The following is a 26,555-nucleotide window of genomic DNA, read 5'->3' as shown; positions in this document are numbered from 1 at the left end:
AAGTGCGTTCGGAATTAATTCCTTGGGGTTACCTCTTGTATAACGAACGCAACTACGTAAATACTCGGAGGTAAAGCAAATTGAGCTTTAAGTGTTATTCGTAAGTGTGTAATATTGCATGTTATAAAAGCTAGGATGGACTGAAAGAAGGAGTTACTGGAGAGGTATAATTTTAAATAAATAATCCGGGGTGCAAATAATTATTGAAGGGGCTGAGATATTTTTGGCGCAGCGCCGAGTTAGGTGTCTGGCACATAATAAAATATGTTTCCGGGGGTGAATTACGGCGCTCACTTTTTTATTGTTTGGTATTTCTGTGAAGGAAAATTTAATGCCAGATGGTTGAGGAAATTATGCAGTTGGAGAATCTACGAAATTTTTTCCAGTTATTTGGAATTTCATCTTTGTATCTACGTAACTACGAACGTTTTTGCATCATCATCATCAATGATTTTCGAGATTAAGAGTAAATTTGGGCAGTGCCCAGGATGAAAGCGTTTATTGTTTTCAGGTTTCATTGCAATCCGTACTCATGTCTTTATCCATTACGAGGTAGACAGAGCCAACAGTCACGAAAAGGCTGAAAGGCCACGCCAGAAGACTTCTAAGTTTATAAGCCTTTCTTTCGTAACCCACCTCAATAAACAGACAGACCAAAAAATATTGGATTATGTATCGATATACATAAATACGTAAAACCTCACAATTTTAATTATTTATTGTCTTAAGGAATTAATTTTTCTACAGATTTCATGTTTCAAGTACCGTATAGATCAAGATTTCTTTTTGCTAAAAGTTAAATGTGTAGTGACAATGATAATTCGGACTCGACCGCCAAAAAATGGATGATTTTCACCTGGTAAGGATGCAGATAAAACAAACACCCCTTTTGTAAGTTGAGTCGGAGGTTGCATAATATATTTACTGTCTCCTCTTGGAAACTTTGCTTGCGCGATTTAGAAGCGAATTCTCTCACAAAATAACTTGTGGTTGCCTGGAAGAAATTGCATAATGCGATAAGGCCGCCTTTTGTTCATTTCCCTAAAATAAGCTTAGAATAAATCAATTGTTATAATAACTTATAATTTTAACATACATACATACATACATAAAATCACGCCTCTTTCCCGGAGGGGTAGGCAGAGATTATAATTTTAAGTGTATTTGAATCTCAATTCTATCATCTAGCCAAATAGCTGAACGTGGCCATTCAGTCTTGTCAACACTGTTGGCTCTGTCTACCCCGCGAGGGATATAGACGTGACCATATGTATGTATGTATGTAATTTTATGTGCAAAAAGGGTATTCTATCTATCTATCAATATAAAAATTCAGATAACATATATACATATGTATAACGCGTCTTTCCCAGAGGCGTAGACAGAGACAACAAATTCATATAATCCGTCAAAATGTCACATCAAAGTGGCGATTGAGGTCACGGGTTCTGATACCAGGTAAATCCTGTAAACAAGGTAACACCTAACTAGACCAATCCGGTTTGAACTAGATTACAGCGGCCGAGCGGCGGCGGAGACAAAGGCGATCAACACACTGCCCCGCACCACGCAGCGTAGCGCGTGAATGCGTGTTCGAACGTTGCTTGTAAGTATCTCCGTTTGTATGGAAAACACGCACAGTCTAACACACAGAAAATGCATCCACGCGCGTTCATGCGGATCACGCGCATACACGCGGAGAAACATGCACCCCCGCGCGTAGGTGCGGGGCGAGACGCAAGGTATGGCACACCGAATCCCGCAGTGCCGCGCGTGATTTTGAATGGGCTCGACTTTTAATTCGACCATACAAATACCAAACAGTTAGTATAATGGCAGCGTCCTGAATAAGTTCCACACTATTAACCATTTTTATCAAGACTATCGTGATGCTCAGTACTGCACGACCACCACAGAGAACGGCGAATAAATGAGAGCCGCCGTGCGTGAATCTACAAAACACACCTACGCGCGTGAGTGCGCAAAAAACCCGCACGATGATGCAGATCTGCACTCCCGCAGGAACGCGCGTAGGTGCGTCGACACGCAATATGCAGCATGATGCGGGGCAGTGTGTTAATCGCCAAATTGACTTACGTCGTGCCCGCACCTCGATATAATGTAGATTAATCGACTTTTATAGAGACTTCGGTTAAGGTTTCTTCGTTTGCGGTATCTGTATTAAAATATGTATATACTAGCTGTGCCTGCGACTTCATCCGCGTGGAATAGTTATTTTGGGCATCATTGAAGCCCTCAAGGATGAATATTTCCCTCTTTTTTTTACATTCTCCATTATTTCTTCGCTCCTAATAGTTGCAGCGTGATGATATCTAACCTATAGTCTTCCTCGATAAATGCTCTATTTAACACAATGAGAATTTTTTAATACGAACCAGTAGTTCTTGAGATTAGCGCGTTCAAACAAACAAACAAACAAACAAACTCTTCAGCTTTTTAATATTAGTATAGATATAAACATGAATTATATAAATAAACGACGCGATTCTAAAGGTAAAAAACTATTAATAAAACAATCGGAATTAGTTTGAGTTGAACGTTGCACCCATAAAATCAGAATCAAATACAATCCGAAATAATAAATATGGTAACATTTTATCTACATTATAATCAAGCTGTCAAATAGCTCTTAAGTTTACTGTTCCAAGTTTTTGCTTGAAATAAAGCTATGGTGCATTATTATTCGCAGAAGTTAAAAAATAAAAATAAAAAAAACACCTATAAATCTGATAGCGATGCTGTGCGTGTTTTTCTAAAATCATAACAATGAACTGCTTTTATCATATAAATAAAATAAAGATTTTATACACGCAGTAATGTGTTTGTACTTGTATAACTTATAAAAAAAGATCTGAATACGCTGATTATGTAGTCTATACTTTACTACAAAAATAAAAGTCAGTGTACACTAATTAACCTGTATTATATATAAAAAAAAGATCTGCATACACAAATTAATCTGTGCTATAATTGATTTCAGCAGTAGATGTGGTTGAACGTCGCGATGTACGGACAATTTGTCGCGCACTCAACAGTTACATGACACGCGTGGTAGCTAATTAGTGAGTATTAGGGTATGTATGTATGTATGTGTTTGTTTGTGAGTCCATCGAACATCAATATTTTGACATAGGTACATACAATATAATGTGCAATTTACACTTTACAGGTTCAAAATCTTCCCTTGGCTTCTAGGCCTTAATTCAGAAAAGATTTCATTCATTCATACAAAATGACGTCTATATCCTTTGCGGGGTGGACAGAGCCAACAGTTTTGAAAAGACTGAAAGGCCACTTTCAGTTATATGGATTAATAATGAAAGTGTAATTTGAATAGTGACAGGTAGGTAATAGTGCTAGCCCATCGCCTAGAAGGAAAATCCCAAGTTTATTAGCTTAGAAACGAATGATTGGTATATAGGTCATTGGTATCTCGATGACCTTCGTATCTAAATGACTCTTAAGCTCTTAAAATATAAAAACATCATGAGGAAACACATTCAGGCAACTATTTGTGTTATCGTGATCCATATGAGTTTGGTTGGGAACAAAGTTTGTGGAGGTCAGACGAGAGTTAAAAGTTAAGTGTACAAACCTGAATTACATGTACACAAAGCAGATATAGATGGTATACTATTCAGGATACCATCTATATCTGTTTTGTGTTGTTTTGTAGTTTTGTATAATTTACTCTTATGGTGCAATAAAGAGTTTTATCTATCTATCTATCATGGTCACTGACGTACCCCTCTCTAGAAAGGTGATATAGCAAGGGTCATCTTATTTATCTATATCTAGGTATAAATACTTCAGAAGGTGACTTAGTACAAATAAAAAAAAATCAACTCTAATTGCTCATTAATCTCCACAAAGACAGAATCGAGGGCGCTCGCAAGACATTTCAAACCCCGAGCTATGGTTCTCAAAGCCATGTCAACAGGAGTCTGTATTCACACCAATCTAGCCCACGTGAATGGCTGAAAAGGCCTTTTGTTAGACCTTGGTGCCTGGAGCAATCCACTATGATGGAATTTTTAATACCTCGCCGTTTTGTGTTATGACAATTTTCGTTTATTGTCGCGACACAATGTGTGCCTGAATGTTAATTGAGCATTAATTTCGGACTGCATTGGGTACAGTCGCGGCCGCATAAAATCTGTGCATCAGGTCAGGCTTATTTTACATACACACATGTAATCACGTCTATATCCCTTGCGGGGTAGACAGAGCCAACAGTCTCGAAAAGAGCGATAGGCCACGTTCAGCTGTTAGGTTTAATGATAGAATTGAAAGTCAATAGTGACAGGTTGCTAGCCTAAGAGAAGAATCCCAAGATTGTAAGTATCCTATCCCTTATTCGCCCTTTACGACATCCATAGGAAAGAGATGGATTGATCCTGTTCTTTTTTGTATTGGTGCCGGGAACCACACGGCAAGTACTTATAAATAAGGAATTTGTCTTAGATGATGATAGAAAAAGTGTAATAATAAATCATGTTTTATTTCATGAAATAATGCTCAAATAAAGAAAACTGTCTCATGAAAATAATCTAAAACAAATCAAATTATCGATACTTCATTTAGTCACAAACGGATAGTAAGTGAATTTGAAACATCAAGTCCTCCTTTTTTGAAGTCGGTATCCAATAATACCCACGCTCACCTCTAGAGTATAAGAAGAACTTTCAATGTCACTATATTTCGTTTGATATTTGCTAAAACCTTTTTATTTTTACCGCTTGAAATTTTCTGGGCGGATATTTATGCTTTTTTATTTCATTTCCTGTTTATTTAAGTACCTATGTATGTGCATGTATACGTAATAACCTTTTGCTTTTGTCATCGAATTCCTGAAATAAGTATTATTCATAATGGATTCTAATGGAATAAAATATGTAGGAGTCGTATTTTTGTTTCATTTCCAATTTCTATTATAATAGATGTTTAAGTTAATTTGGAAATGAAACAAAAATGTTATAGGTTTATATAATAAGTTTAAATAAAAAAAAAAAAACGAAAAAGGCCACGTTCAGCTGTATGGCTTAATGATAGAATTTAGATTTAAATAGTGACAGGCTAGCCATCGCCTACAAGAGGAATACCAAGTTAATCACATAAACATCCATGGCAAAGAGATGGTGCAATCGGATAAAAAGAAAAAGGTTATTTAAATACCTAGGTAAAAATATGAGATCTTACGAAAGCGCTTTTGTAAGTCGAAACTCGCAAATCTGAGTTAATATTGCGACGCGTGTTCATGTTTCAAAAGGAACCGAACTAGTATCTGTTACGTACATGTGCCTTTTGATAAACATTAAGAAAATTTGCCTATCTGTTTTATTGCATGTAATGCAAATTTGTAGCAGTGCGAGAGTAAGAGATAAAATTAATTTGAAACTCCTCGCGTATAAGAAAAAAAAAAACCCAAAATAAGAAAGTATTGAGCAACCATATTTCTCGAAAATAAAATTTGAATTTATTTATCACATTAACGAGTTTTAATTATTTATATCCTAATTTTTGTAATTATAAATGATTGTGCTTTTCAATATCGAAAAAAAGGCATGTCTTAAAAACCATCTCAACAATTTTCACTTGCTCAATTTTAAGAAAACATTGCGTTTATCAGTTCGTTGACCCTCTTTGACCTCGTTTGACCCGTCTTTAATGGCGTTTGCAAAATATGCTTACTCATAAAGGAATCTGCTGGTTTCTCGTCGGCGCCTCTGATGTTGGCTTTGATGAAAGGGCCGACAGATGCCGCGCCGGGCAACGAACTGGGGGACTATCAACAAACTGACGAATGAAACGAGTGACACTACGCAACTGTAACAAATATACATACATACATATAATTACGTCTATATCCCTTGCGAGGTAGACAAAGCCAACAGTCTTGTAAAGACTGATAGGCCACGCTCAGCTATTTGGCTTTAAGATAGAATTGAGATTCAAATAGTGACAGGTTGCTAGCCCATCGCCTAAAAGAGGAATCCCAAGTTTATAAGCCTATCCTTAAGTCGCCTTTTACGACATCCGTGGGAAAGAGATGGAGTGGTCCTATTCTTATTTGGAATGGTGCCGGGAACCACACGGCACCACGACAAATAAAAGGTATAAAATCATATGTCAAATAATAATTATTAATTAATTTCTGAAAATTCTCTTATAACTATAATTTTAATAGTAATAGTTACCTGATCTTGTAATATTGTTGTAATCATAAAAATAACTAACACTCGCTCGTTTGCTTGAAAGCTGTGTTCACCTGTAATGTGGCATGCTAGCACATAAATTGAATGTTACTTCTTAATTTTGTTCATGTAACCTGTTGGTGTACTTAAATAAATAAATAAATAAACTGGTTCATGAGATCTCAGTCGAGAATTGACGTGTTCGGTTCATAGTACGGTACAAATTTTTCTCATGGTTCTGAGTGTGTTGTGCTCGTTATCAGTGTGTGTACTTACATACATATATTCACGTCTATATCCCTTGTGGGATAAACAGAGTGTCTAAGAGGTTATTATATTGAGCAAGCGTTAAGCATAATCCGTGCAAATCTTCCGAACCCGCACCAAATCGGGTGATAAATTGTAATACGATTCTTCAAAATGTATGCGACTAGTTTTCTATGACAACATTCGATCGACAGCAGAATAATCGCCTCAGGACCACGGCATACCGTTTGTTAAAATTACATCCGCGATTATCACGCGTAATCGCTTGTCGCGATTAATAGCAATTGCGACGATTAGGCGACAATGCGCGCGAATAAGTCGCAAGTTTTTGCGATGCGACAATTTATGAGATAATTTTAATCGCTCATTAATGCCGTGTGGTTCCCGGCACCAATACAAAAAAGTAAAGGACCACTCCATCTCTTTCCCATGGATGTCGTAAAAGGCGACGAAGGGATAGGCTTACAAACTTGGGATTATTTTTTAGGCTATGGGATATGGGCTAACAACCTGTCACTATTTGAATCTCCATTCTATCTTAAAGCCAAATAGCTGAACGTGGCCTATCAGTCTTTGCGAGACTGTTGGCTCTGTCTACCCCGCAAGGGATATAGACGTGATTATATGTATGTATGTATTACTATGCCATATATGTGATTATTGAGACATAAGTGCGAAATAATCATTCAAATTGTTTTTAAGTAATTAGAAATACCAATAGTTGTTTGAGTACAAAATCTATTCAAAAAAAATATGTCTCGCAAATAGACCTTAAATGTTTTATTTTGTGATTTCAATTAATCAATGAAATCAGTGGTTACTATAACAAACACAGACTGTTTTGAAACATACTAGTTTAAGAAAGCCAGGAAAGAAATTAGGTTATTATAGTTTAAGCCCACTCCGCTTAAAAATAATTAGGTAATTAGGTTATTACAAAATTTAAAAAAAGAATATTTAACTATCTAACTACGTCTTCTTAGTAGCGTATTCATTATATCGCCGTCATATTAGATTCCAGATACAAAAATATATATTTTTTAAAATATTGCTATTCCTTATTGCGTAAATTAATACGTTGTTTACTTGACGCTTTAGACGTCTTACGTCACGGTTCAATGACTCGAGACTTCAAATCGTTAATTTCGCCCGATACCCCATCCTGTAATACGATATTGGGGAAGTTTTTTGCTTATTAAGTTACTTTGAAGGGTTGCCCTGAGATTTCCTTAAGGATTTATTTTATGTACGCTCGTGTTATTTTGCGTAAATTGAGGCGGATTGGCAAATTACTAACCTAAATCCAAATATTTTGATCAATTGTTTTTTTCTATAGAAAATAGGCACCTTAATAATTTTCATGATTTTTTGACTACGATTTTTCAGAACCAAGACTTGAAATTTAACTTTCGCACGAGATTCGGCGTGAAGGTAGCTATCCTTCATTCTTCGCTGGATTCCACACTTTAAGTACCTATGCAAAGACAAAAGAAAGAATAACAAACAAACACATTTTCAAATCAATATGAATATTTGAGATGGATAATGAAATAAATCTATTGACGTCCGATAAAAATGCTTCAGTGTAGTTTGTTCCGCCGCTTCTTCTACACATGCGCTTTGGAAGCGGTAGTAGTTATAATTAGATTTTAGTTATGTGACGTCAATAAGTGATACCTTGTATCCAATTTTGAAAATAAATCTATTCTCTATATAATCCCGCCTCCGAAACTTAATATTGAAAATTTACTTCACTTATTTTTCACCAAAAATTGGCACCAACTTTCGCCATAACGTCGTAGTTATCGCCTTTTCACACTTAATAAAGTGCTCAGCGAATGTTCCCGACTTACAACTTGTATTATCAAACTGAGCACTTGTACGAACGAGTGTCATAATGAATTAAGAGTTAGCTAACAAACTCTTAACTCCGAGTTTCTGATACTTTAATCTTTAATATTTTCCGATTGAAAAGTCTAGACATTCCCCGAGGAAACTTTCGTCTAAGTCGTTTTGCACAGAGCTGGAAAGATAAAGGTAGCGGCCGGGTAATCTGCGCTCTGTGTTCCCTTCATGCTGTCTCTTTTGTTTTATCAAATTTGGGTGCAGATAGAAAAGGTAATGCTTATGAAAGCAGGTTGACTAAGCAAATATACAAAGGGAATATTTCGTCTAGGCCTTCCCACACAGGATAAGGATGAATGAAAGTAGGTTGACTAAGCAAATATGCAAAGGGAGTATGAATGGGACTGGTGATGTTTGAAGGCGTTGGCGAATGTACCATGATCAAATCGGGAACTTTCTGGCGAAAAGTCGAAGCACCAAGCTTGCATGAAGAGAGTTATGAATGTGTGATGTGAATGAATGAAGCGAAAGAAGTACATATGTAGGGATCGAGGCAAGTGGAAAGATGTAGTCTCTGCCTAACCCTCCAGGAAAGAGGCGTGATTTCAACTATGTTGGGGACAAGTAGTAAAATGCGTGATTATGAAAATGGAAAAGTTGATATGTTTTGTTTATGAATTACAACAAGGTATATTACCTTTATTAAAGTCACACCAAGCCCAGCAGACAATGGCTAAAAATGCCATTGATTTGAGAGTATTACTTAATAAGATAAGTATATTGTGTTAACTTCGGGTAAAAATTCAACTGATTAGTTTGCGGCGTGTATTATTTATTTATTTATTTATCTGGAAGATTATCGACTAAATTTACAACACAAACAAAAAAATAATTATTATGAACATTTAAATTTTTTATTTAATAATTCATTTTAGAATTCATAAATATATATTATGTTAAATGCCATGTGGTCTCACTAAAGAATAGTACCACTTCATCTCTTTCTCATGGATGTCGTACAAGGTGACTAAGAGATAGGATAAACTTAGTTAGAATTCTTCTTGTAGGCGATCCGCTAGCAACCTTTCACTATGAATCTCAATTCCATCATAAAGCCATACAGCTGAACGTCGCCTTTCGGTATTTTCGGGACTGTTGGCTCTGTCTACTGCACAAGGGATATAGACGTGATATATTATGTAGTAAGTTAACATATTAAAGCTGCCATCAGTTTACTTGTAATCAATAGAATTTTAAAGCATCACTTTCTTTTCCAATAAACTTGATCATTAAACACTTATTCTATAAAACTTTCTTTATTACCAAGTTAATGGGCTGATTGCGAACAATAAAAAAATAAAACGTTTCCGGGTTCCTCTATTGGGCGTTGGTACGTAAATATACCATAAAGTTTACACCTCCCCCTAAGCCGCAACAGGCGATTAAGACCCCCATATCATTTCACCCCCTACAAGTTGCTATCAGCCTTAGAGGATAGAAACAAAGAGATGTGACAAATGAGCATCGTATTGTTTGGCACGATCTTGGAATTAATTTAAATTTAAAGCATTAACAAACCATTATGTTTTGGTTAAACATAGTATACAACTTGGGATTCTTCTTTTAGCGGTTGGCTAGCAACCTGTCACTATTTAAATTTCAGTTCCATCACTAAGCCATGTAGCTAAACGTGGCCTTTCAGTCTATTTTAGAGTTTAGACTCTGTTTACCCCTGCGGTCTACCCCGTCAGGTATAAAGACGTATATGTACGTAGAATAAATGAAATCATTTTGAAAAAAATACCTTCTTAAGTGCTTTCAACATTTGTTTGCGTCGCCTCGATAACTTATTCGTCGAGTTTAAGATGATGTATATTGATGTCGTAAAAGGCGACTAAGGGATAGGCTTACAAACTTGGGGTTCTTTTTTAGGCGATGAGTTAGCAACCTGTCACTATTTAAATTTCAGTTCCATCACTAAGCCATGTAGCTAAACGTGGCCTTTCAGTCTATTTTAGAGTTTAGACTCTGTTTACCCCTGCGGTCTACCCCGTCAGGTATAAAGACGTATATGTACGTAGAATAAATGAAATCATTTTGAAAAAAATACCTTCTTAAGTGCTTTCAACATTTGTTTGCGTCGCCTCGATAACTTATTCGTCGAGTTTAAGATGATGTATATTGATGTCGTAAAAGGCGACTAAGGGATAGGCTTACAAACTTGGGGTTCTTTTTTAGGCGATGAGTTAGCAACCTGTCACTATCTGAATCTCAAATATTTATTATAAATAATTTAAATTTAATATCTTCTTTTTTCTATTATCAACAGAAACCTCCTTCAAGTTGATATCAACCAAGTTTGTAATGGGAAGTGCAATTATTTACAAAGATTACAACGAAGCGTTAAATTTCGTATGGGGTAAGCATTAACACTTAATGTGATCTGGTTGTGTAACAAAAGGTTTGTTTTGGTTTAATTAGCACTATAGTTTATATTCAAGAGATAACTGCACTCGTGATAAAGAGGATCACTCAAAAGATTTAATTCCTATCTACTGTTTTGATTTTGACAGTGATAAATTTTATTTTATAATAGGTACCTAACTTATCTACTTTTATTTGATAAAATTATTCTTTACATAATCTCAATTGATGCTATAATAAACACATTTTTCTACAATTCTATTTAAGGAAATTTAGGCACCAGTTCCGTGCCGTGTGGTTCCCGGCACCAATCCAAAAAATAAAATAGTACACTCCATCTCTTTCCCATGGATGTCGTAAAAGGCGACTAAGTAAGGCTTACAAACTTGGGGTTCTTGTTTAGGCGATGAGTTAGCAACCTGTCACTATTTGAATCTCAATTCTATCATTAAGCCAAATAGTTGAACGTGGCCATTCAGTCTTTTCAAGACTGTTGGCTCTGTCTACCCCGCAAGGGATATAGATGTGACCATATGTATGTATGTAGGCACCAGTTTGGCATTTCTGCGGCTTAACTTTTTAAGTTGCTACATGTCGACTATGCGGAGTCATGGAGTGTTTTTTCTTAAGCCGAAGTTTCTCTTGTAAACTTTTAATATCCTTCCAAAGCCAGGAATTTATATTGGGAGCGACCACAAGGCGCACTAACATTGTTTTATGGGGAACTGAAGATTCCTTGGCATTATTGATTTTTTCTAACGATACATACGAACCGCACTGGATTATTTATTTGAGACATTTTAGTGTTTTATGTTATTTTTTATTTGTAAATAAAACGTTAAACTGTATGTACTTATATGAACTTATATCGTTTCTTGAAAGTTATATTTTGTTGCTATTAGTAGAGATTTGTAAAGAATTTTATACTTTTATTAAACTTTGATACACTATTGTTTAAGTCGTTTATTTTCTTAATACGTACATACATAAAGTCACGTCTATATCCCTTGCGAGGTAGACAGAGCCAACAGTCTAAAAAAGACTGATAGACTACATTCAGCTGTTTGGCATAATGCTAGAATTGAGATTCAAATAGTGACAGGTTGCTAGCCCATCGCTTAAAAGAAGAATCGCAAATGTATAAGCTAGTCTCTTCTCGTTGTGGTTCCCGGCACCAATAGGACTAGGACCACTCCATCTCGTTCCCATGGATGTCGAAAAAGGGAAAGAAATGGAGTAAGTTATAAGACTTTCCCTTGACAATTTTTTTATTATTTACAATCTGAAGGAAGAGAACGGCACACATTCCAGCATGGCAGCTTGGATTCGTCTCCATGATAGGATAACGACTTCCATTGGAAAAAAATGAAAAGATCTTATTCTAAACCCGAAAACTGGCACGAAATAAATGAATGAATAAATAATTCCCCGAGCAATAAAAACAAAGTTTCGTACATATTTTCGTATTCAGCGCATAAAAATGCGGAGTTCGCAACACGTTTCGTTTATAGCGATAATGGCGCGCCGAAATTCAGCTGAATTATGAACTACTTGGCGACCTGCTTTTGCGCCCTTAGCCCAGTTTCGTTCGGCTTGAATCATGGACCACCACCATTTTTAAATGTAAATAAATGTATCTTTACATTTATCTTCATTTAAAAATAAATGTGTCTTTACATTTATTTTCATTTAAAAATGTTGGTGGTCGACGCTTAAGGTGGTGTATTAAAAATGTCAGATCGGAGGAAATCTCACCGCGGCAGTATTTACTAAATCGATGCCGCGGCCATGTTCTTTTTTTACTTATGTACCTACATTAGTTTCATTACTTGCCGGCACGTGAAAAGTCTGAGAGAAAACTTGCATATTTAGACAACTGGATGTGTACTGTGCTTAAATATAACAACCACTGACTGACTGACCTCATCCAGGATCCATGGTCAAAAGTCAAAGGCATACCTCGAGCTCCTCTCCAGCATGGTGAAGATGCCACCAGACTAAAAGCCAGGAGGAAGAAGAAAAAAAAAACAATATCTGATAAAACACTTTATTATGAAAAAACAATAAACAAACGCGTTCTTTGGCTTCTGTACTATCGCGACTGCTGGCTCTGTCTACCCCATAAGGGACAAAAATGTGATTGTGTATGTATATTTTAAAGATTTTCCAGATTGGTGTTCCTAAAACCTCTGGTTTATATTAAATACGGGTCATTACTCCAGCAAAAATCCAAGGAAAAACACATCCTCCTTGAATAAATTATTTGGCCGGAATCGCACAGGATCTGCCGACCCTTAAAATTATTTAGGAGTTATTAATGCGTCCACTCAGGGCGGAAATGTTTACGCAAACTTTAATGTATTAATTTTTCACCGAGGTACCTTGTACCTAATACCAACGAATTTGTTGAAGGACGGTTTAATTTTTGATTTTGGAACATGTGGGACTATTTTGTCCGAGTAGACCCATGGGACAAGTGACACTAACAAAATTGGTACAGTGATCCCACTGTGGAGCAACTAGGACGGAAAATTTACATACATACATACGGTCACGTCTATTTCCCTTGTGGGATAGACAGAGCCAACAGTCTTGAAAAAAATTAATGGCCACGTTCAGCTATTTGGCTTAGTGATAGAATTGAGATTCAAATAGTGACAGGTTGCTAGCCCATCGCCTAAAAAAGAATCCCTAGCCTGTCCCTTAGTCGCCTTGTACGACATCCATGGGAAAGAGATGGAATGGTCCTATTCTTTTTTGTATTGGTGCCGGGAACCACACGGCAAATTTACAAAGTACTAGCTGGTCCAAATCGGTTTAGTGGTCAAAAGTCTCGCCAAGACTAAAGGCGACGTTCTGCTGTACGGCTTAATAATGGAATTGAGATTCAAATAGTGACAGTTTGTTAGCCTAGTAGTTCTACAAGAAGAATCGCAAGTTTATTGGTTTATCCTTTAGTCTCCGTTTTACTACATACATGGGATAGACATGGAGTGTTCTATTTTTAAGGGTCGGAAACCACACGGCATCCTATACAAATCTTTTATAATATTTTCCAAAAACACAGTATATATACACAATAAATTAATGGATCGGCAGGAAAAGGCAAGTGGAGTAAGAAAGTTTCTTCACGAACACCAACAGAGACACTCGTAAAAGACAAATACACGAAGGTACGACTTCCGAAGTCGTCACCTAAAAACTTTTTTCGTAAACTGTGTAAAGATGGCCATTCACTAAGGATTTTTTACGCTATTCTTATTCTTCCTTCTGGGTTTAGTCCCGGTTGCATCCTCACCGATCTGAAGAAGAACCCGGGCTATTTATAGTAGATTGGATGAGTCACTTTTTTACAAGAAGTGACTCTCATCTGACCTCCGTAAACTTTGCATGTAAACCTAACCCGTATTCGATCCATTGTTACACATCCAGTTGCTGGACAGGTTTCCTCACGATGTTTTCTCTCACCGTAAGAGCATCGGTTGGTATTTAAAAGAGCCAACCTAAAATCTAGAATGTATTAAGCTGGTTATGAAAAGGTAAATTCCATTTACGTAACTAGTTATTAAAAAAATTCATCTTCGAAACTGGGATTCGACGTTACCCGTCTACACTCGTATACCGCATACATTCATGCTTTTACTGATATATCTTACTCTGTCAACCTCTTCTATTTCTTGCAAATGAAATCGCGGGAAAAATGCTGTATAAAAATAAGTTCCGGTGCACTTAAAAATAAAATCAGATTGTACGTGCATGTCGCGCTTTAAGAACTTGTGTCACTAGGTCCTTACAACTCAAATATCAAGAGGGACGCCTCGGCGGCTGTTCTTTACGGTCTTCGCTTCGTAAACTTTTTAATGGGATAAAAAAGCCAAAACCCCTGTTGAGGTTTAGTGTTTTAGTTTTTTTTAAACACGAGTTTAGGAAAAAAATATGCAGATCAGAAAAAAGAAGTTTCATTAAAAAAATTCAACTAGTTAAATTGGAAAATTTATCAATTTTTTACAGCTGACCATGGTGGCTTTAGAGTCTTCTCTATATTGTTAGCTCTGTCTACCCCGCAAGGGATAAAGACGTGACTAATAGGTATTGCACTTTATTTCTTCTTTATGATACAAGAACGGGTAGTTTAATGAATTTCAAAAAAAGGGTAATAAGTAATGAATTAAATAAAGGATTAAATAATAATATTATACCAATTTATTCAAACTGAGTTAGCCTAAACTAGTGTATAGATTTTGAGATAAGATTTTTTAAACGAAAAGTAATAACATGATATTCATAAATTTTCTGATCATTATACATCAGTATTACCACTTTAATTATATTTTTTTAAAAATAAATTTAAAAAAGAATTACTTCATGTAAACAAAAAAAAAAAACATCACATGCACCCGCCGTAATTGTAATAAAAAAAATATACCCGCATTCCCTAACTGAGCAATAATAAAAAAATTCTATCCTTCATATTATAAGGCATTTCTTTAATACACATTTCGCGGAAAACGATATAATAAAACGTATCATGTATCACTAAGTTATTTTGATTTTATTTATGGTTCACTCCCTTTCTCGGTTGCTTCGACATAGTAGAAGTGATGCAGAATGTCAAGATGAGTGAATTGTGTGTCTGTATGTGGCTCATGTCATATATATCACATGCCGTTTGGTTCTTGGCACCACATAAAAACGAAAAGGACCAGTCCATCTCTTTCCCGTGGATGTCGTAAAAGGCGACTACATAAATTGACCTTAATAAATTGTATGAATTAATTGAAAAGCTTATAAACTTGGGATTATGCTTCTAGGCGATAGGCTAGCAACCTGTCACTATTTGGATCTCAATTCTGTCATTGAGCCAAACAGTTGAATGTGGCCTATCAGTCTTTTCAAGACCGCTGGCTCTGTCTTCCCCGCAAAGGATATAGACGTTATTGTACATCACATGCACACGCTTCTTGCGCACAGGTTGACACGACATCTTCCCCTTGTCTCTGTATTTTCTTGCAAGTTTATTTATTTAAACTTTATACATGTAAAATGTACAACAGGTGGACTTCATGCCACAAGGCATTCTCTGCCTGCAAGTTCGCTGGTTTAAAGGACACTTGACCTGACCTTTTATTAGTACGATCCCGATTTTATCAAGATAGACTTCATTATAGAGGTAAAACTATTGTATAATTATGTTTTCTATGGACCACATAGTAGGAAGTTACTTAAAATGAAAATGACAGTAAATATACCACTGTACCAAACCCAAGTCGTGTTCAAAAAAAATTATGTGTTAAAATATATTTTTAAAGGACAACATTATTTTTTCTATATTTTTATTGTAAAAAAATGTTGTCCTTCTGTTTTTATGCGTTCTTCTGTATTTAATCCCTTTTCACCCTATCCCTTATCATTAGGTAAGCCGTCCCAACCTCCAGGTTATTGATCTCACATGGATCTCCAGGTTGAGGGTTTGTTTGTAAGAAGTTAAGAAAATACATTGAAGAAGAGGATATTAATCCTTACTTTGCATAAAAAATTGTGTTAAAAAATTATATACTTGTTTTGAGGCGAAAAAATTTTTTTATGTTCATTTATATAAATATTTGTTTAGCACAGTTGTCGCATTCTCGCCTCTGATCCAAAAGATGGAAAAATTACTCTTTCTGATTGGTCTGAGTCTTAAATAAAAATTTATCTATTTAAGTAATTTTTTTATTATAAAATATGGCATCGTTGAGTTAGTATCCCTAACACAAGTCTCAAACTTACTTTGGGGCTAGCTCAGCCTACTTAATTTGTCCCGTACATATTTATATTAATTAAAAAAGGAATGTTTTTAAGGTAAACTCATGTAGTGGTAATAAATGAAAGCAGGTTTCCTAAGCACACATAAATAAAATAATGATAAATTAATATATACAGGACAGATGTCCACGCGGTATTATTTCCTACAATAAAGCGAAACCATTGTTTTATTTGCTCCATATAAAATAAGCCTATTTCCTTTGACAGGTAAAACATTTCAAAGAAAATGTATGCTTCAAACGGGCACTTATCAGCGGTTATCCGATATCCTGAAACATCAAAGTGAATCTTGAGGAAACGATATCTTTTTCTTTTGTCTCATATGATATTGAAAAGATTTATAAGTTATTTTGAATTGCTTAAAACATAGAAAAGAAATATTCTTAATAAGCATAAAGAACAATATGAAAGCATAGTGTATTTTAATGTATTTTTTTTTACAGTTTAAAAGTCAAATACAATATTAAGCCCTAAGAAGAAGATAATAATAGACAGTATAAAGAGTACATAGAAGATTTCCCTAAATTCCCACGAGAGCGGGCAAACGGGTCATCGCGTGAATGATGTCGAACGCAAAGGCTGTATATATTGGGTCTATCGCCATTAGGGTTATTAACGATATAGTGTAACGTAGTTTTAACCCCAAAAAAAACCTAATCTCGTAGGGTTTGCGACAAAGGACAACGTGCGAAACCGCGTGAATGAGTAAGTTATTACAAAAATAAAATTAAAATACAATAGATGAAAATAATAAAGAACTTTATATTTAATTATATACTTAATAATACATTTTTTATCACACATAAATTTGTTTATTTATTATCTTTGTAGGATAAAAAATATCATTGGGCATACCTCTTTTAATGTCACATCAAAACTATAACATCCGCTTCCGTAGGAACATGAGTAGACACGAGATTGACGGCCCTTGGGGCCATTCCCGTTACAAATATACAACTAGGGTCGGTTGTTTTGGGGAATTTTATATATAGATATATGTATATATCTAATATATGCCGTGTGGTTACCGGCACCAATACAAAAAAGAATAGGACCACTCCATCTCTTTCCCATGGATGCCGCAAAAGGCGACTAAGGGATAGGCTTACAAACTCGGCCTTCTCTTTTTAGGTGATGGAATCAAATGAATGGATATAAGAAGAAACCCCAGGTTATAAGCCTAAAAACATACAACTACACTGACTAGTTAACTAATATAATAAAACATCTTTCGTGGATAAAAATACTTTCTGACCTACAAGAAATTTCCTCCCATAAACTTTCAAAATATAAGCTTGCAATATCCGTGGAGATTAAACTAATTAATATTTGGAGCTGGCATTAAAATTGCCATAGCAAAGAATAAGTTTCGAGCTTATTGCTACAAAACACGTATTTACGAGTCTAAGCCTGGATTTTTGGATTTCGCAACTTTGAATGCGATTTTCATTTTGCTTTTGACGATTGTTGATTCTGAAAGTTTTACATCGTATTGTTATGTTATTGTTAAATGTATTTTTGTGCTCTAAAATAGGACCACTTGTAAGGGCTGCAAAGCTTTGGAATTCTCCCCTTTGACACTAAAAAAGCACAGACCCTCAATATACATATTTAAAAATAATGTATTTAAGTTCCTGTCCAGTTGAGCACCTAGATCGAACGCCAGGAAATTTATCTAAGTTTATGTATTTTTATTAATTAATAAGTTTATACATAAATAATTAGTGGATATGTATATGTCTATTATCTGTATTTCTGTTAGTATATCACTATATTGTTGCTAAAAACACAGTGACTTGCCGCTTTTTACTGAATTATCTAGTTCCTTTATTGTTTGCCGGTTGACTGGAAGAGATCCCTTCATGGGATAAGTCCGCCATTGCAAGTGATTTGTTTCTTTTATAACTATGTATTTACTATTTTCTTGTTACTGTCTAAACTTCTATGCAATAAAGACATTACAAACAAACCACTCCAATATAAGCGTAATATAAACTAAAATATGAGCATAGCATTACTGTATTTTTCCTCTCTTCTCCCTGGCCTTAATCCCTGTTACATCACTGGAGAGGAGCCTGGGTCCCGAAACACTTATGTGCAGGGTGCAACCGGGAATACGCAAAAAATAAGAAAGAAAAGACATCTCTGGAGAGGAGCCCGCAGTGCGCCTTTTTGGTCGTGATCCTGGAATGGGTGAGTCTGCTGCTTTCGCAAGCTTTTTTCGGTATTTATGCGGAATAAATTATTATAATTGAGCTAGCCCCAAAAAAAGTTCAACACTTGTGTCATGCAGTTTTATTAGTATATATTTCGAAATCAGTCCAACAGTGTTTGAGTTTATTATTTACAAACAAAAATAAAAATCATTTTGTCCTAATCATATTATTACAAACATACAATCTACATCCTTTACGGGACCGACAAGGCCACGTTCAGCTGTTTGGCTTAATAATAGAATTGGGGTGACAGGCAGTCCATCGCCTAAAAGAAGAATCCCAAGTTTAAAAGCCTATCGCTTAGACGCCCTTTACAACATTCATAATAAAGAAATGGAGTAAGTAGTTCTGTTTTTTCTATTGTTACCGGGAACCACACGGCACTAGCAAGTGGAAGGAATTATAAGATATTTTTTTTTTTATAAAAACAAAACCAGCCTGTTAATCTCTAGTCTGTGAAGTGCGAGTCTCGATATTCCGCCTCATTACATCCGATGACGGGGTATATTCCTCATTTCCTCGCAAACACAGGTAAGTGTATTTTTGTTAGATAATGGAATATAAACCTAACGGGGTGATGTGAAAAATGTGCGTTGGAAACACATTTTTATCGGGAATTTTCATTTTTTTGTTTATGCTCGATATATTGGCCATTTTGGATGCTGTTGATGTGTTATTTATATCTGACAGGAAGGGAAAAAATGTTCAAAGGTGTTGGTAGGTGAAGATCACGATATTGGAAAAGTCTAGAAATAATATTCTATAAGCTAACCTAATAATCAGATTTCTGTGTAGATCAAACTAATCAAATTACATCTTATAGATACCTCACTATCTAACATATTCGTTTGAGTTCGATGTTTATATATCTGTTATGAAGTGACATCACAGCGCTAATTTTCAGGCGGATTTCTGTCCTACTGCATACATACATACATACATACATATAATCAAGTCTACATCCCTTGCGAGGTAGACAGAGCTAAGAGTCTCGAAAAGAGTGACAGGCCACGTTTAGCTGTTTGATTTAATGATAGAATTGAGATTCAAATAGAGCTAGTATAATAGGTTGCTTGTCATCGCCTAAAAGAAGAATCCCAAGTTTATAAGCATTTCCCTTAGTCGCCTTTTACGACATTCGCGGGAACGAGATGTAGTGGTCCTATTCTTTTTTTTATTGGTGCCGGGAACTACACGGCACTACAGACACATGACAGACGTATTATCAAGAACAAATTAATATAAATCAAGAAGTCGCCGTCAAATTCTTCACGTTGACACATCAGGCGACTTCTTAAAGAAAAAAAAATCTACAAGATATAGTCGAAATATACAAAAACAGCATAGCAAAGCACGCAGCCAAGTTATTAGCGCCGTCATAAAGGCCAGCACGGTTCACTAGACGCGGCGGTGTCTCGGAATCTTGTTACGAGTCAATATTTTACGTGGGAGCAACGGACCGTCTTCGGGTGTGCTCTCTTTAAGCCTTTTTTCTGTTTCTTTGTTCTGATATTGGTATATACATACATACATAAAATCACGCCTCTACGCCACGCCATAAAATCAAGGCAGAGACTACCTCTTTCCACTTGCCACGATCTCCGCATACTTCCTTCGCTTCATCAACATTCATAACTCTCTTCATGCAAGCTCGGCGGTTTCGGGTACTTTTGACCTGATCCTTTACCAGATATTGATATATTGTCACGTCTATATCTCTTGCGGGGAAGACAGAGTCAACGGTTTTGAAGAGACTTATAGGCCACGTTCAGCTGTTTGGCTTTATGATGGAATTGAGATTCAAATAGTGACAGGTAGCCCATTCCCTAAAAGAAAAATCCCAAGTTTATAAGCCTATTCCTCAGTCGCCTTTTACGACATCCATATGAACGAGATGGAGTGATCTTATTCTTTCTTTTATTGGTGCCGCTAACACACGGCACCTATATCTTATATCTATATTTTATATATGTTTATATCTTATATATGTATGTATATCACATATATAAGAAAATAGCTGATCTTTGAAATAGTTATACGCTTATCCACCGTATTATGATATTACATTGACGAAAAGAATCCACGATAAATTAAGACGACATAATAAACCAAAAATGAAAAATTGAAATAATATAACTACTTCTATATTCTTTAACATTTCGCCCGTGATATTGACATTTGAATTAAAGTAACCTCTGAAAAATATTACTGAAATGTCAGTATCTCATTTCTTAGCTGTCAAATATCGTAATAATATCTCTCGGGACGACTGAGAAGGTAAGAAGTGGCACGTACTCTCCCAAAGGTAAATGACAGACGCACAGACGAGTTTAATATTATTTTGTCTTGTAGATATATCTATCTAGCTGATCATATCGGATTGAATCGATACTATATTATAATGTGGAAGATACTTCAAGATAAGAAACATTTGACGGCCTCTGTGGCGCAGCGGTAGTACGCTTGTCTGTGACACCGGAAGTCCCGTGTTCGAATTCCGGCCAGGGCATGATGAGAAAAGATTTTTTTTTGATTGGCCTGGGTCTTAAATGTTTATCTATACATATAATTATTTATTATAAAATATAGTATCGTTGAGTTAGTATCTCGTAACACAAGTCTCGAACTTACTTCGAGGCTAACTCAATCTTTGTAATTTGTCCCGTATATATTTATTTATTTATTTATCCATACATATAATAAAACTGTAACTCAACTTTGTCTGTACATTGAAGATATTTAAGAAAAAAAATTATAAGGGGTCTTTTTAGGGTCAATAGAAGCCAAAACAATTTTTTTTAGAATTTTTGTCTGTCTGTCTGTCCGTCTGTCTGTCTGTATGTTTGTACGCGCATCACGCAAAATCTACCGAACGGATCTGAACAAAATTCGGCACAGATATAGTTAGTAACCTGGATTAGAATATAGGCTACTTTTTATCCTGAAATTCTATCCCAAGGGGATGAAATAGGGGGTGCAAGTTTGTATGGAACTTCGTCATTTTTGATTTGAATCGATATAAAAAGCTATAAATAATTATACATACATACATACATATGGTCACGTCTATATCCCTTGCGGGGTAGACAGAGCCAACAGTCTTAAAAAGGCTGAATGGCCACGTTCAGCTATTTGGCTTAATGATAGAATTGAGATTCAAATAGTGACAGGTTGCTAACCCAACGCCTAAAAAAGAATCCCAAGTTTGTAAGCCTATCCCTTAGTCGCCTTTTACGACATCCATGGAAAAGAGCTGGAGTGGTCCTATTCTTTTTTGTGTTGGTGCCGGGAACCACACGGCACCATAAATAATTAATTCTTATGTTTATTATAATGAAAAATGATGATAATGATTAAAAAAATAGCATTTTTAAACGGTTTTATTTAGCTCACCTGAAATTTTGTATACACTTTGGATTTTGGTGACAATATAATTATGTTTATTCATTATCATTATAAATTCAAGATGGCCGCCGTTACAAAATGGCGGATAATTTAGGTTTCATTAATCCCATCAATATGGGTATCAAATGAAAGGGCTCAACAAGCAGAATACAATATACTATAAAAAATTGAAATCCAAGATGGCGGCCTCTACAAAATGGCGGATAACTTAGGTTTTATCAATCCCATCAACATGGGTATCAAATGAAAGGTCTCAACAAGTAGAATACAATTTACTATTCAAAATAAATGTACTAAAAACCAAAAAATAAAAAAATAGGTAAAAAAACTTTTAAAGTTAAACGGTTTTATGTTAAACATACATTGCAATGTTTAATATAAATGTACTAAAAACCAAAAAATAATAAAATAGATACAGTCGTGGGAATTATAAACATATGCATAGACTAGACTAAAATAAAACCGTGGGGCACGTCATAATAAAATAGATACAGTCGTGGGAATTATTGAAATCCAAGATGTAGTACTTTTATCATAAGTTTTGTCGATTAAAGACAAACTACGAGCAGTGAAACGATTCCTCGCTAGCCAGCAAAATAGTAAGTAATTTGCGCACCGTCTGCGGGCCAACTGCCTAACGACGAATTAAACGATTATTCTATCGCACATTAAGTCTATAATTTGTAGACAATTGGCGTGCCCCACGGTTTTATTTTAGTCTAGTCTATGCATATGTTTATAATTCCCATTGTTTATTGATTTAATTCATTATGCTTTGTTTATTGATTTAGTTCCCGTGGTTTAGGTATTTATTTTTTGACCACCCGATACGAGATGGCGCCTCATGAGAATTTAAGAAATAACACGATTGTAGCCGCCGGCAAAATTTTTAATTAATTATTAAGTTTTAATTAAGTAATTTTAGTTTCGCCAGTACTTACTTCCATTATTATACTTACCTTTTTTTGTCTTTAGAATTTATTCGTTTTTTAACAGCTGCGCCCCCGGGACTTTGCTTTTGTAGGAAAAATAAATTATGTTCTATTCCAGGCATTATTCTTCCCGTGTACGTAAGTTTCATCAAAATCTATCCAGTTGAATTTGCATGATTGAATAGCATCCTCAAACACGCACTCACGTAGGCACATCTATTTTTTTGCATAATATTAGTTTATGTCAATGCAAGGCTCTTAATCTAAGCAATCTTTTTATGGAAGCGAAATTAACGTAGGCGAAGCCGCGGGCAAAAGCTAGTTTGACATAAATTCAAACAATGTAAAACTTGCACCACCTTAAGTCTTATCTTGCTTATCACCAGGCAGATTAAGTTCTCATCTCATCCTGTTGGCTTTAGTCCTGGTTGCATCCTCATCACTCTGGCAAGGAGCCCGAAGTATACCTTTGACCATGGATCCTGTATTGGGTGAGTTAGATTTCTACACAAGGCGACTGACCTCTGCAACCTTTGCAAGTAAGCCTAACCCGTATTGGATCGATAATGGTTACACATCGAGTTGCCTTAATGTGCAGGTCTCCTCGCGATGTTTTCTTTCACCGTAAGAGCATCGATTAGTTATTAGACAAATTTACATAACTTTAAAAATAGTCATTGGTACATGGCCGAGGTGGGATTCGAACCCGTGCTTTTTTGCACATCACGCATTTTAAACGTGCCGTGTGGTTCCCGGCACCAATACAAAAAAGAATAGGACCACTCCATCTCTTTCCCATGGATGTCGTAAAAGGCGACTAAGGGAATAGGCTCACAAACTTGGGATTCTTTTTTTAGGCGATGGGCTAGCAACCTGTCACTATTTGAAACTCAATCCTATCATTAAGCCAAATAGCTGAACGTGGCCATTCAGTCTTTTCAAGACTGTTGGCTCTGTCTACCCCGCAAGGGATATAGACGTGACCATATGTATGTATGTATGCACGCATTTTAACCAGGCACCTTACTGATTCGACCACCGACGCTCGAAAATTAGTATCAAAGCTTATTCTGTGGTGACAATAGCAATGAAATACAATAACAAGAGAATTGCCACGCAACGTTTCCGATACGGATGACGCGTCTGGAAATCCCGGCTCCTATTGATTCCCGGAAAATCCGGGATAACCGGGAATTGAGTGGATCCTTTCAATGAAACGCCGTCAAACAATAACATAAATGAGTGGGGATTTAAACAATCGTAAATGAACGCTGTGTTTGAAATAACATTAGAATTTCAGTTACTTCTGTTTAATTATTTAGGACCTGGGCGACCGAGCGGCGCTCGGTGGACGTCACTTAAACCATATAACTTTTATAAAAAAAAAGAGAACCGCCTCCAATCAATCCTAACGCTAGGTGCTAGCCAATTGAACCATCACGTACAGCAATCGAAACGTCGAAACTATCGATCCCTAGTAGCCATTTTTATAGGAAAGGAATTTTGGGTGACAATATGGCAATAACGAATTTGAGAAAATTCGTAAAAAATCAATTTTTTACTCCCGTATGTACTTATATTTGAATGAAATCGTTAGAGCCGTTTTCAAGAATGCGAGTATAATAAATATTGTAGGAATTCTATTAATTCTAGAAAACCCGGAGAGCGAAAGCCAAGGAAAAGTGTAGTTATATTTTTTTTAAATAATTATAACAAAAATATTTATATACACACATAATATAATCACATACGGGTCAGACAAAGCCGACAGTCTTGTAATTTTTTTATGGAGGCCGCTATTGAGAACTATTTCTATCAAACATAGCTCTGAATAAAATTAAGATCAAAATAGGTTCACATGAAACTTATAACAGCCCATTATTTTTTCTTAAGGGAGTTAAAAGCATATTATTATGTTTTATGCAACTGTCACTACAATACTTTCCATTCCTCGTTTTTTTTTTAAATTCTAGTTTCCCGAGTGCTTCACTGTAGTGCAAAACCTTCCGATCAGATACATAACAATGAGGGTTTAGATCGCACCCCGTTTTACGAGCGGGGGCTAAAAATGTCGCTACTAGCAGTACGTGGAATAGGTACGAGTAAATGTTGACTACTATGTAATAAAGCGAAGGGAGTATGCAGAGATCGTGGCAAGTGGAAAGAGGTAGTCTCTGCCTACCCCTCCGGGAAAGAGGCGTGATTTTATGTATGTATTTATTATATTTTAAGATTGTTATAGCAATATCTTCACTACATATAATAAAGTCCCCCAATTTTCTCTGTATATATGCATGCCCTAATTTCGGAGAGATCTGGACGGATTTTTGAAATGTTACAAAGAGGGTTTTCTGAGGTTCATATTTATAAATGCTACCCGTGTAAAGCTCTTATTATATTGAAATTCTGGTAGGGATAGAGATTTCAAATTTAATATGTTCCTTAAGTGGTCTTAGGGTGTACTAAGAGAGGATTTCCCAAAATTTCTGTAAAAATATTTACATATATATTATTACAAGTTGTATTTGTAAGGAATTTTCGAGGCAACATTAATGCCTGAATGTTGCCTATACTTTGCGTGTACTACCTAAGTTCTCCCCTTACCTACCACAGACCTTAGATGGTACAAAAAGATTGGGACTCAAATTGCCAAAAAATAAAAAGGAAAACAAAATAAATTGTTCCACATCTAGAAGCAGCATTTTAGCCGCCAGTAATAAAACGGGCACTTAAATTTATCGCTTCTGGCTGTAATTTGAGAATGGCTCAATTAGAGTGATAACGTATATACGACATATGCCTTTTGTATATATTTTGCACATAAATACAAAAGACATAGGTCAGTCGATCCAGCGCAGTAGTATAGCCAAAACTATTCAAATACTTTTGTTATAGTTACGCTAATTTTAAGTCACTACAATACTGAAAAAAAAAAGAAAAACATGTTATGTCTGCGACGTAAAAATCCAACGAAAGCAATATAATTCCAAACTGAACCTATATACCTAATTCGCAGTGGGAAGCCTCGAAACGCAAAGGTACGCGGTCTCCGTTGACACGACCGTAAAAGTTCAATATCCCGGCGTATCGGGGTAATTGTAAAATTCCCCATCCGTGTATCGCTTTAATTCTCTGACTAGGCCAATTTCCGCAGCTCAGTTCGCTCCCGTTGTGCCGTGTGACGGTGGGTTCTAGAAAGGAGGAGTAAACGGTTAGTTGAGAAAAAAAAGAATTTTAATTTGAAAGAGGCTTTGGTAATAAACTTTTAACTTTCTTTTTAGATTTCTTTTACATTGCTACTCCAATGTATTTGAGATCTTTGTGTCATGAAAGCAAATTATTTTTTTTTAACATGGGCTTTAGGTGAAGAGAAATGGTTAAAGATTTTCTTTATGTTATGACCTCATAACGGGTTTTTTTTTCTCATTAACACAATTTGTTTGCTT

Source organism: Amyelois transitella, chromosome 8 (assembly GCF_032362555.1).
Source record: "Amyelois transitella isolate CPQ chromosome 8, ilAmyTran1.1, whole genome shotgun sequence".
NCBI lineage: Eukaryota > Metazoa > Arthropoda > Insecta > Lepidoptera > Pyralidae > Amyelois > Amyelois transitella.
The sequence above is the reverse complement of the archived record's forward strand: the minus strand, read 5'-3'. Positions refer to the sequence as shown.